Source organism: Entelurus aequoreus, linkage group LG12, assembly GCF_033978785.1.
Source record: "Entelurus aequoreus isolate RoL-2023_Sb linkage group LG12, RoL_Eaeq_v1.1, whole genome shotgun sequence".
In the NCBI taxonomy this organism is placed as follows: domain Eukaryota; kingdom Metazoa; phylum Chordata; class Actinopteri; order Syngnathiformes; family Syngnathidae; genus Entelurus; species Entelurus aequoreus.
In genome coordinates, this window is record NC_084742.1 from 70664788 (window position 1) to 70678914 (window position 14127).

The following is a 14127-nucleotide window of genomic DNA, read 5'->3' on the forward strand; positions in this document are numbered from 1 at the left end:
ACAGCGGTTTTCTGAAGTGTTCCCATGTGGTGATATCCTTTACACACTGATGTCGCTTTTTGACGCAGTACCGTAATGTCATTGTTTATGTGCAGTGATTTCTCCGAACCTTTTCAATCCAATCCAATCCACTTTATTTATATAGCACATTTGAACAACAAAAATGTTTCCAAAGTGCTGCACAACAATATTAAAAACAGCATCGAAAACGATATTAAAAACAATAATCAAATATTATCCTTAGCTCCACCAATGACTGAATAAAAACAAAAAATAAATAAATACAGAACCAATATAAAAACAATATAAAAATAAATATGAATAAAAACAATTTTAAAGGGAAAAACCAATTAAAACAGTAAATAGAAATAAAAAATTATTTAAAAAAAACACAGAGGACCACACAACTCACGTAGTGTTAAAAGCCAAATATCGGATGATATTACGGAGCGTAGATGGTGAAATCCCTCAATTCCTTGCAATAGCTGGTTGAGAAATGTTGTTCTTAAACTGGTGATCATTTAGCACCAGTAAAAGTTCGGCCAATGTCGACAACAACATAAAAAAAACGTTGACGCGGTCTCACGCCATGTGCAACAATTGGACCTCGGTTCAGGGCGTGATTTGTGATTTGAGCGGAACACGAACGCTCACTTGTATGATGAGGACATGCGGACTGTGTTTCTGTGATGTACTGTGCTATCAGCAACCCATGTGGCTCTTTAGCGCCGCCCCAGTGGATTAAGAATCCATCAGTCCATCTTAGATGAGCTCCGGGCCCAGCGAAGCCGACGGCGTTTCTGGGTGTTGTTGATAAATGGCTTTGGCTTTGCGTAGTAAGAGTTCTAACTTGCACTACCAACTGTAGTTACTGACAGTGGTTTTCTGAAGTGTTCCTGAGCCCATGTGGTGATATCCTTTACACACGGATGTCGCTTTTTTTGATGCAGTACCGTAATGTCATTGCTTAGGTGCAGTGATTTATCCAGATTCTCCGAGCCTTTTGATGATATTACGGACCGTAGATGGGGAAAAAAACAAAATTCCTTGCAATAGCTGGTTGAGAAATGTTGTTCTTAAACTGTTCAACCATTTGCTGACGCATTTGTTCACAAAGTGGTGACCCATCCTTGTTTGTGAATGACTGAGCATTTGAATTGTTTATCCGCCTACCTAAATAATAACAAAACAATATAAGATCAAAATAAATACAATAAAAAAAAAAACATAGTGATAATGTTGCACACTACAAAAAAACAATAAAAACCTGTTTGTTTTTTAGGGGAGAAAAAGACCAAAAAAAATGACTCAATAAAGTAAGACATATAATGTAGTTGGTGAACAGTAAATGTTTAAATTAAAAAAATATTTTTTATTGTAAAAATACAAAACAAATAATTGGTAATATTTTCATGGTGAAGTCCAACTGATTTTTTAAACACTACTCAGTATAATGTAAATGAAAAACTCAAAAAAGAATAAATATTTGAAAAAAAAAAACTAAAAAATATAGCCTCTACCTGGCTTTGAGGATATAAACAACCTAGCTGTAGTTTAACAGGAAACAATATATATATATATATATATATATATATATATATATATATATATATATATATATATATATATATATATATATATATATATATATATATATATATATATATATATATATATATATATATATATTTTTTTTTTTTTTTTTTTTTTTTTTTTTTTAACTTTTAATCTAAATAATATTAAAACAATATAAGATCAAAATAAATAAAAAATTTTAAAAATAACATTTGTGATATGTTGCACAGTTGTTTTTTTAAATTGACAAAGACAAAAAATGACTCAATAAAATAAGACTGTGGAGGGAAGAGAGTCTGCAGGAGCAAAGGTCAACGCCTCTGGCAATGGTGTCGAGGGCGGAGCACCATCAGCTAGGGGCGGGGCATGTGCGGGCTGGCAGGTGATTAGATGGCACAGGTGGTACGTGTTAGTCTAATCATCTGTTGTCTTTAACAGTGAGCGACCCAAGGAGGAAAAGGAAGATGAGACTGGAGAAAAGCTGCATGAGAAAAATAAAAAGTCTGGGAAAACGACACGCCTGGCTCTGTGACGTGATATCCGTGGAACGGGTAGGGATCGACTTCCACAAAGACGTATAATGTAGTTGGTGAACAATAAATATTTCAATAAAAAAATATTTTTATTTTAAAAATACAAAATAAATAATTGATTCATATTTTCATGGCGAAGTCAAACTGATTTTTTTAAACACTACTCAGTATAATGTCAATGAAAAACAGAAAAAACAATAATAATACAAAAAAAACAATACAGGCTCTACCTGGCTACCTGAGGATATAAACAACCTGGCTGTAGTTTAACACTGCATCAGGAAAAAATATATATTTTATTTTAATAAAAATTAATCCACCTACCTAAATAATACTAAAACAATATAAAATCAAAATAAATAAAAAAGAAAAATAATTAAATAAAAATGTGATAATGTTGCACAGTTTTTTTTTAGTGGAGAAAAAGACAAAAAATGACTCAATAAAATAAGACATAATGTAGTTGGTGAACAATAAATATTTAAATAAACAATATTTTTTATTGTAAAAAAATAATTGATTCATATTTTCATGGTGAAGTCCAACTGATTTTTTAAACACCACTCAGTATAATGTCAATGAAAAACTGGAAAAATAATAATAATTCAAAAAACAATACAGCCTCTACCTGGCTACCTGAGGATATAAACAACCTGGCTGTAGTTTAACACTGCATCAGGAAAAAATATGTATTTTATTTTAAAAAATGTAATCCACCTACCTAAATAATACTAAAACAATATAAAATCAAATTTAAAAAAATAAATAATTAAATAAATAAAAATGTGATAATGTTGCACAGTTTGTTTTTTTAATGGAGAAAAAGACAAAAATGACTCAATAAAATAAGACAAATAATGTAGTTGGTGAACAACAAATATTTCAATAAAGATTTTTTATTGTAAAAATACAAAATAAATGATTCATATTTTCATGGTGAAGTCGAACTGATTTTTTAAACACTACTCAGTATAATGTCAATGAAAAACTGGAAAAATTAATATTTCAAAAAAATAATATAGCCTCGACCTGGCTACCTGAGGATATAAACAACCTGGCTGTAGTTTAACACTGCATCAGGAAAACATATATATTTTATTTCAAACATTTTAATCCACCTACCTAAATAATACTAAAGTAATATAAGATCAAAATAAACAAAAATAAATAAATAAAAATGTGATAATGTTTCACAGTTTGTTTTTTTAGTGGAGAAAGACAACAAATGACTCAATAAAATAAGACATATAATGTAGTTGGTGAACAATAAATATTAAAATAAAAAATATATTTTATTGTAAAAATAATTGATTCATATTTTCATGGTGAAGTCAAACTGATTTTTTTAAACACTACTCAGTATAATGTCAATGAAAAACTGGAAAAATAATAATAATTCAAAAAAACAATATAGCCTCGACCTGGCTACCTGAGGATATAAACATCCTGGCTGTAGTTTAACACAGAGTCAGGGAAAAATATATATTTTATTTAAAAAAAATGTAATCCACCTACCTAAATAATACTAAAATAATATAAGATCAAAATTTTAAAAAAATACAAAATAAAAAAATGTGATAATGTGATAATGTTGCACAGTTTGTTTTTTTAGTGGAGAAAGACAACAAATGACTCAATAAAATAAGACATAGTGTAGTTGGTGAACAATAAATATTTAAATAAAAAATATTTTTTATTGTAAAAATAATTTATTCATATTTTCAAGGTGAAGTCTAACTGATTTTTTTAAACACTACTCAGTATAATGTCAATGAAAAACTGGAAAAATAATAATAATTCAAAAAAACATCATAGCCTCGACCTGGCTACCTGAGGATATAAACAACCTGGCTGTAGTTTAACACTGCATCAGGAAAAAATATATATTTTCTTTTAAAAAAATTAATCCACCTACCTAAATAATACTAAAACAATATAAGATCAAAATAAAAAAAAATTAAAAATAAAAATGTGATAATGTTGCACAGTTTGTTTTTTTAGTGGAGAAAAAGACAACAAATTACTCAATAAAATAAGACATATAATGTAGTTGGTGAACAATAAATATTAAAATAAAAAATATATTTTATTGTAAAAATAATTGATTCATATTTTCATGGTGAAGTCAAACTGATTTTTTAAACACTACTCAGTATAATGTCAATGAAAAACTGGAAAAATTAATAATTCAAAAAAACATCATAGCCTCTACCTGGCTACCTGAGGATACAAACAACCTGGCTGTAGTTTAACACTGCATCAGGAAAAAATACATATTTTCTTTAAAAAAAAATTAATCCACCTACCTAAATAATACTAAAACAATATAAAATCAAAATAAAAAAATAATTAAATAAAAATGTGATAATGTTGCACAGTTTGTTTTTTTAGTGGAGAAAAAGACAAACATGACTCAATAAAATAAGACATATAATGTAGTTGGTGAACAACAAATATTTCAATAAAGATTTTTTATTGTAAAAATACAAAATAAATCATTCATATTTTCATGGTGAAGTCGAACTGATTTTTTAAACACTACTCAGTATAATGTCAATGAAAAACTGGAAAAAAAAATAATAATTAAAAAAAATCAATATAGCCTCGACCTGGCTACCTGAGGATAAAAACAACCTGTAGTTTAACACTGCGTCAGGAAAAAAAAAAAAAAATTAAAAATGTTAATCCACCTATCTAAATAATACTAAAACAATATAAGATCCAAATACTTTTTAAAGAAATAAATAAAAATGTGATAATGTTGCACAGTTTGTTTTTTTAGTGGAGAAAAAGACAAAACATTTCTCAATAAAATAATACATATCATGTATATTCATGGTGAAGTCAAACTGATTTTTTTAAACACTACTCAGTATAATGTCAATGAAAAACTGAAAAAAATAATAATTCAAAAAAACAATATAGCCTCGACCTGGCTACCTGAGGATATAAACAACCTGGCTGTAGTTTAACACTGCGTCAGGAAATATTTTTAATTGTTTAATTTATTATTTTTAATCCATTTTTGCATGTGTCTTCATATATAGGTGAGTGCTAGTATTAGTACAGTATGCGATCTGTTATCTAGCTTGTGATGTTCATTGTCAGCAAACAGAGCTTTGACCATACATGACCCAGATGCATGCACCTAAATATAGCGTGTGGCTGGTGTTATCTCGGGGTCATCTCTAACTCCGACTGTTGACTTAGCGTGACTGGTTCGCGGCTAACGAGCATGAATGGTGACTTGGCGCAGGCGAAGGTGCCAGTCAACGCGTCAGAACGACCTCATTTCCCCGCCTCCAGCGTTCCTACGCGGCCGTTCGGAGCGGCCAGTGAGACGGAGGAAGAAGCGACAAACATGTCTGCCGTGCAACCTGCGTCTGCGTGACGGACAGGGAGAGACGGCACGGCCGGGAGGGATGGAGGGATGGACGAGCAGACGGAGAAAGGCGAGCGGCGGGGCCTGTCAAACTATTAACGTCATGGCGTGAGCCGGCGGCTCCTGGCGACACGGGGGGACGAGTGGACATATTTAGCATAGTGCCGTAAACGTGTGCGTGCCAACCTACTAAAACATTTATTCCAGCTCAAAAATGCACAATTATATTTCAAGGTGCAGTAAAAAAAAAAACGGGCCATAAAGTGTCGCTTTCAGGATGTACTGATGCTGTCGCCCACGTATGGAAATATCATCCCTGCGCGGATCATTTTTTACATCAGCTCCTTTTTAAAGGACCCACTTCTCAAAGATCCTCTATGTGACGGGAAAGGCTCTGCTGTTTTTAAGCCGACTGCGAGTCAAATATCCTCTGACAGAAAAGCCGGGCTGTTATTAAGCCGACTGCTAGTCAAAGATCCTCTATGTCAGTGGTCCCCAACCTTTTTGTAGCTGCGGACCGGTCAACGCTTGGAAATTTGTCCCACGGACCGGTGGGGGGGGGGGGGGGGGGGGGGGGGGGGGGGGGGGGGGTATTTAAAAAAATAAATAAAAAAATAATAATTTTTTTTTTTTTTTTTTACATAAATAGATACAATCATGTGTGCTTACGGACTGTATCCCTGCAGACTGTATTGATCTATATTGATATATAATGTATATATTGTGTTTTTTATGTTGATTTCATTAAAAAAAAAAATACTAATAATTTTTTTTTTTTTTTTTTTTTTTTTAAATTTATTGTACGGCCCGGTACCAATCGGTCCGCGGACCGGTACCGGGCCGCGGACCGGTTGTTGGGGACCACTGCTCTATGTGACAGGAGTGCTGTGCTGTTTAGAATGAGCTTTTGACAAGTCAAAGATCCTCTATATCAGTGGTCCCCAACCACCGGGCCACGGCCCGATACCGGTGTGTGGATCGATTGGTACCGGGCCGCACAAGAAAAGAAAAAAAAAAAGTAAAAAAAAAATAAATCATATTTATTTTTATATTTTTATTTTTTTATTAAATCCACATAAAAAACACAAGATACACTTACAATTAGTGCACCAACCCAAAAAACCTCCCTCCCCCATTCACACTCATTCACACAAAAGGGTTGTTTCTTTCTGTTATTAATATTCTGCTTCCTACATTATATATCAATATAGATCAATACAGTCTGCAAGGGATACAGTCCGTAAGCACACATGATTGTATTTTTTTATGACAAACAAACAAAACAAAAAAAAACAAAAACATAACAGGTGCACTCTGCTATTTTTTAATGCCCAACTGCAAAACACTTGTCAAAGATCCTTTATACAAGCGGGGCCCCATGCTGTTTTGAAGGACACACTGCTTGTCAAAGATCCTCTATATGACAGGTGCACTCTGCTATTCTTTAATGCCTTACTGCAAAACACTTGTCAAAGATCCTTTATATAACCGGTGCCCTATGCTGTTTTTAGGGACATACTTTTAGTCAAAGATCCTCTATATATGACAGGTGCACTCTGCTATTTTTAATGCCCTGCTGCGTAACACTAGTCAAAGATCCTTTATATAATCAGTGCCCAATGCTGTTTTTAAGGACACACTGCTTGTCAAAGATTCTCTATATGACAGGTCCATTCTGCTATTCTTAAATGCCCTACTGCGTAACACTGGTCAAAGATCCTCTATATAACCGGGGCCCTATGCTGTTTTTAAGAACATCCTGCTCGTCAAAGATCCTCTACATGACAGGTGCACTCTGTTATTCTTTAATGCCCTACTGTGTAACACTAGTCAAAATCCTCTATATAACCGGTGCCCTATGCTGTTTTTAAGGACACACTGCTTGTCAAAGATCCTCTATATAACAGGTGCACTCTGCTATTCTTTAATGTCTTGCTGCAAAACACTTGTCAAAGATCCTTTATATAACCGGTGCCCTATGCTGTTTTTAATGACACACTGCTAGTCAAAGATCCTCTACATGACAGGTGCACTCTGTTATTCTTTAATGCCCTACTGTGTAACACTAGTCGAAGATCCTCTATATGACAGGTGCACTCTGACTCTATTTTTAATACCCTACTGCAAAACACTTGTCAAAGATCCTCTATATAACCGGGGCCCCATGCTGTTTTTTGAAGAACATACTGCTAGTGCAAAGATCCTCTATACGACAGGTGCACTCTGCTTTTTTTTAATGCCCTACTGCAAAACACTAGTCAAAGATCCTCTAAATAACCAGGGCCCTATGCTGTTTTTAAAGACATAACTGCTACTCAAAGATCCTTTATATAACAGGTGCACTCTGCTATTTTTTAATGCCCTACTGCGTAACATTAGTCAAAGATCCTCTATATAACCAGGGCCCTATGCTGTTTTTAAGGACATAACTGCTACTCAAAGATCCTCTATATGACAGGTGCACTCTGCTATTCTTTAATGCCCTACTTCAAAACACTAGTCAAAGATCCTTTATATAACCAGCACCCTATGCTGTTTTTAAGGACATAACTGCTAGTCAAAGATCCTCTATATAACAGGTGCACTCTGCTATTTTTTAATGACTTACTGCGTAACATTAGTCAAAGATCCTGTAAATAACCATGCTGTTTTTAAAGACATAACTGCTACTCAAAGATCCTCTATATCAGTGGTCCCCAACCTTTTTGTATCTGCGGACCGGTCAACGCTTGAAAATTTGTCCCACGGACCATAAAGTAATACAATCATGTGTGCTAACGGACTGTATCCCTGCAGACTGTATTGATCTATATTGATATATATAATGTATATATTGTGTTTTTTATGTTGATTAAAAAAAATATATATATATATATATATATATATATATATATATATATATTTATTTATTTGTTTTTTTAATTTCTTGTGCGGCCCGGTACCAATCGGTCCGCGGACCGGTACCGGGCCATGGCCCGGTGGTTGGGGACCACTGATATAGAGCAGGGGACCGATTGGTACCGGGCCGCGGCTGCACAAGAAATAAAAATAAATAAATGTTTTTTTTTAGTTTTTTTTTAGTTAAATCGACATAAAAAACACAATATATACATTATATATCCATATAAATCAATACAGTATGCAGGGATACAGTCCGTAAGCACACATGATTGTATTTCTTTATGACAAAAAAAAATTACAAAAAATCCATAACCCCCCCCCAAATTTTCAAGCGTTGACCGGTCCGCAAGTACAAAAAGGTCGGGGACCACTGCTCTATATGACAGGTGCACTCTGTTATTGCCCTGCACTCTGTTATTGCTTGAATGCCCGAGTGCGGGGGTCGGCAACCCGCGGCTCTAGAGCCGCATGCGGCTCTTTAGCGCCGCCCTAGTGGCTCTCTGGAGATTTTTCAAAAATGTATGAAGAATGGAAAAAGATGAGGGGAAAAAAAATCTATTTTTTTGTTTTAGTATGGTTTCTGTAGGAGGACAAACATGACACAAACCTCCCTAATTGTTATAAATCACACTGTTTATATTAAACATGCTTCACTGATTCGAGTATTTGGCGAGCACCGTTTTGTCCTACTAATTTTGGCGGTCCTTGAACTCACCGTATAGTCTGTTTACATGCATAACTTTCTCCGACTTTCTAGGACGTGTTTTATGCCACTTCTTTTTCTGTCTCATTTTGTCCACCACACTTTTAACGTCGTGCGTGAGTGCACAAAGGTGAGTTTTGTTGATGTTATTGACTTGTGTGGAGTGCTAATCAGACATATTTGGTCACTGCATGACTGCAAGCTAATCGATGCTAACATGCTATTTAGGCTAGCGATATGTACATACTGCATCATTATGCCTCATTTGTAGCTATATTTGAGCTCATTTAGTTTCCTTTAAGTCCTCTTAATTCAATTTATATCTCATGACCCATGTAATATGGCTTTGAATTTTTTGCGGCTCCAGACAGATTTGTTTTTGTATTTTTGGTCCAATATGGCTCTTTCAACATTTTGGGTTGCCGACCCCTGCCTAGTGCGTAACACTACTCAAAGATCCTCTATATAACCGGTGCCCTATGCTGTTTTAAGAACATACTGCTAGTCAAAGATCCTCTATATCAGTGGTCCCCAACCTTTTTGTAGCTACGGACCGGTCAACGCTTGAAAATTTGTCCTACGGACCATAAAGAAATACAATCATGTGTGCTTACGGACTGTATCCCTGCAGACTGTATTGATCTATATTGATATATAATGTATATATTGTGTTTTTTATGTTGATTGATTTATTTATTTATTTTTTAAATTTCTTGCGCGGCCCGCTACCAATCGGTGGTTGGGGACCACTGATCTATATGGCAGGTGCACTCTGCTATTTTTTAATGCCCTACTGCAAAACACTAAGTCAAAGATCCTCCGTGTAACAGGAGTGCTCTGCTGACCTACTGCACAAAACACTAGTCAAAGATCCTCTATATCAGACCTGGGCATTCTGCGGCCCGCGGGCCGCATCCAGCCCTTTGTGCGTCCCTGTCCGGCCCGCGTGAGGCCAATTATAAATTACAAAATAAATTTAAAAAAGTATCTATGTCGAGTGTGCAATACAACGGTGCTGCTTTTGTTTTGAAAATCGTTATTTGTATTACTTCCGTGTGGACGTATGCGTGTGCGTGATTGTGAGTGAATGTGAACAGCTGCAATCATTAATTACAAAATAAAGTTGAAAAAACATCTATGTCGTGCGCGCAATACAACTGTGCTGCTTTTATTTTGAAAAGTATTATTTATGGGCGTGTGTCCGTGTATAACCTGCGAGTGAAGGTGCACATGCAGCGACAAGTGATGCACGGTTTACACCTGAGACGCTAAAAAGAGAAAAGTTGATGAAGAATGGCGTGTTTTCAACAAGACATGGACTGCCAAGCAACGTTCCCTCTAAGGTGCGTGCCTGCGCAATTGCGCACTGCTCAAGCGTCTGTTGCACGCAGCAAATATATGACGCGAATTAAATCAAATCCCATCTGAATTCTAAACAAAATAAACATATTTATTCTATGTAATTTTGCAATGCAACTTTGAGTGACAGTGACAACAAGCGGCCCTAACGGTGTTCGTCAACACCGTTCAATTGAACACCGTTCAATTATTGTAACGTCTATCGAGATGCTTCGAGGACAGGAATTATATTGATCACTTTATTGAGCAAAACTGTTTATATTCGGACATAACCACACCAAAAACATGAGTAAAACAATTCTATCTCGAAAAACTAGTCATTTTCTGCCGTACAAACCAGGCCAAAACCAACTTGTCATCTGTCACCAACACGCATAGCACTAAACCACTGCTGCGTTTATGGCCACACAAAAAGTCGGACAACTCAAACACCACACAAAGTTACACTATGACTCCTCAGTCATACGTGTGCTTATTTTACTGTCATTTATTATTAATGTTAATTTATTTATATTAGTCATGGAATGCTGTTACACACACTATGTTGAAGTATTACTATTATTATTAATTATTATTATTATTATTTATCTTACGGTATATATCAAAAATAATATTGAGCAAAATTTCATTGAAATATTGTCGATGTGGCCCTCCAGCAGTGCTCAGGTTGCTCATGCGGCCCCCGGTAAAAATTAATTGCCCACCTCTGCACTATATGCTGAGCTGTAGGTTGACTTATTACTGGATATGTGGTCAAAAATGCAAGTTGTGTATTGCGATATGTGTGTATGTCCACTTAAGTACATACCTTGTATTGGCTTGCTGAGGTGCACCTAATAATGTTGCAGTAGAAACATGTAAATTGATTAAAAACGTTGCAGTCCTGGAGGCAAGTTGCTAATTTGAGGCACTGAAAAATTGTTATTCCGCTGCAGATGTTGCTAACCTTCCAGGAGGTTCCTGCTGCTAATGGCTGATTGGACAATATCTGCATGGCTAATGGCTGATTGGACAATATCTGCATGGCTAATGGCACTTCTGACATGTTCTCACTGGAGACGCCTCATGTACATTGGAAATTCCAGCCGCGGCGCTCGAGGGGGTCTTAGCGGTGGGGTCCATGCAGAGGTAAGTGTGCATCCTCACCGTGACCTCTGACCTTTCAAACGGGTGCCGGTGCACCCACATTCTAGTTACATGCGCCTTATGCTTCATGAGCAACCTGTAGTTCCTATTTAGGACCCGACGTCGCTGTTTTCTCCTTCTATCTACTTAATATCTATGGCTGATTTATTCATCTATGACACAGGTGTCAAACTCAAGGCCCGGGGGCCAAATGTGGCCCGCCACTTCATTTTATTATGGCCCTGGAAAGCCTGGAAATAATATGTATCAATAAAGTACTGTAATTTTTCTTACTAAATGTATTCTTTCTTTCTATTTTGGTAGAAAAAAAAAATAAATACTCCATGTAACCGCAAATTATGTGAACTTAAATATTGTCTAAATATGCAAAAATATATGATCAAACCTTTAAGCATTTTTTAAATAGAAATAAATACCAATAATAATGATTTCAAATCAAGTTATCCATCAAAGTGTGCAATATTAAAAGTAGTAATAGATTTCATGGTAAAATTGTGAAATTTACTGTGGTTTTTACAGCATTTTTGTCTAAATGGAAAAAAAAACAGTATTTTTTTTTTTACTGTAATAAACTGTGGTGCCGTTTTGGCATTTACAGTAATATACCGAAAAATCTACACTTGTTGATTTGCGGTAAAAAAAAAAAAAAAAGGCTGTTTTTTGTTTTTTGTTTTTTTTGCTCCGTGTGTTTGTACTTGTGTGAGGGGGTGGCATGCGGACCTGCAGCGAAGCGGGGTGTGTCAGGCTCGGCCTCGAGATTAGTGACAGGTGCGTAGATCAGTGGTCCCCAACCTTTTTGTAGCTGCGGACCGGTCAACGCTTGAAAATTTGTCCCACGGACCGGGGGGGTGTTTTTTTTTTTTTTCATTTTTTTTTTTTTTCATAAAGAAATACAATCTTGTGTGCTTACGGACTGTATCCCTGCAGACTGTATTGATATATATTGATTTATAATCTATATATTGTGTTTTTTATGTTGATTTACTTAAAAAAAAAAAAATATATATATATATTTTTTTTTTATTTTTTTTTTATAATTATTTTTTTAAAATCTTGTGCGCCCGGTACCAATCGGTCCGCGGACCACTGGCATAGATGACACGGTGTCTGATCACCTGTCGCTCTTTTAAAGGCAGCGGTCGGGAAAGAGAGGAGGCGGATGGCGGAGAAACTTAAAAATGGCTGAAAAGCACCCTTTATTGAAAAATAAATCATTGTTCGCAAATATAAACACGGCTGTAATGTCCATCATTGGTGGTCCAGAGAACCTACCACAATACTACTTTATCTAACATCCATAAATAATCAATATAAGGACGTTTGTGCATGGATTTACAATCACCCACGTCCCAATCGGGATTGCATCTGAGAAGGTTCTCCATTCAAAAAGACGACCAAAAAATGATATATTATAAATTATTATATGACAGCTAATCAGCCTTGAAGAAAAGCACAAAAAAGCGTGTAAATTGTGCGTCGCTTAAGTCAGCAAAGCGTCCTTCCCCATTCAAACACCACGACGAGCTAAGTAGTAAAAATGTTTCTAGTACATACAAGTTTCTCACTGTGTCTCGTCTTTTTTATTTTGTTTTCCAACTTGCCTTTGCCGACAGTTGCAAAAAAGTGTGCAAGCTGCACGCCCGCAGATACACGCTAACCACCTCTATAAATACACTTTAAGGGGGCATTACCCATCCTTTTTGTCCCGCTTTTTATCTGCAACATTTTTAATTAAGTGGGCTTTCATTTAGTCTTTGTAATAAGGAGACAGTGTTTGTGTTTTTTTGTTTTTTTTGGGGGTCTAATCTCGGGATTGAGCAGGCTGCGTAATTAGAGGCCGTGTTGCTTTGAAACCATGACAAAAGAGAAACTATGACATTTTCTACCGGGATATTACAGTTTTTTGTTGTTGTTTTCAAGTAAAAAAGAAAAAGACACGGGATGCTTTTTGACACCAGCAGAACCAGTGGACGTTTGTTTATGGCCTATTTCAGTCATGAAATCATGAAAGATATAGGAGGAAATGAGTCGAATTAGCTACACACGTTTAAACACTTTTATGGGTAATCAGCAGCAGATAGCCTAACTTATTTTTGCACTTTAATTGGAATCGGGTGTGAGAGTAAACAAAATGATAAATGATAAATGGGTTATACTTGTATAGCGCTTTTCTACCTTCAAGGTACTCAAAGCGCTTTGACACTATTTCAACATTCATCCATTCACACACACATTCACACACTGATGGCGGGAGCTGCCATGCAAGGCGCTAACCAGCAGCCATCAGGAGCAAGGGTGAAGTGTCTTGCCCAAGGACACAACGGACGTGACTAGGAAGGTAGAAGGTGGGGATTGAACCCCAGTAACCAGCAACACTCCGATTGCTGGCACAGCCACTCTACCAACTTCGCCACGCCGCCCCATAAAAAAAGGCTTCATTGATGAAAAGCACCATTAAATCAGGCAAACAAGTATGTTTACATTCATTTAATGGCAGCAACACATTGCAAAAAAGTTGTCACAGGGGC

The 14127-nt window shown here is 35.8% G+C and overlaps 1 long non-coding RNA gene across 1 annotated transcript in view; it reads left to right on the plus strand.

The window, feature by feature from the left end:
• Positions 1 to 2012: 2012 nt before the first annotated feature.
• LOC133662522 (uncharacterized) overlaps positions 2013 to 14127 on the plus strand; it is a 34267-nt gene continuing 22152 nt past the window's right edge. The window contains exons 1-2 of the long non-coding RNA XR_009828122.1: positions 2013 to 2126; positions 11389 to 11581. This is a non-coding gene — a long non-coding RNA (uncharacterized LOC133662522). The remainder of the gene's footprint in view (positions 2127 to 11388; positions 11582 to 14127) is intronic.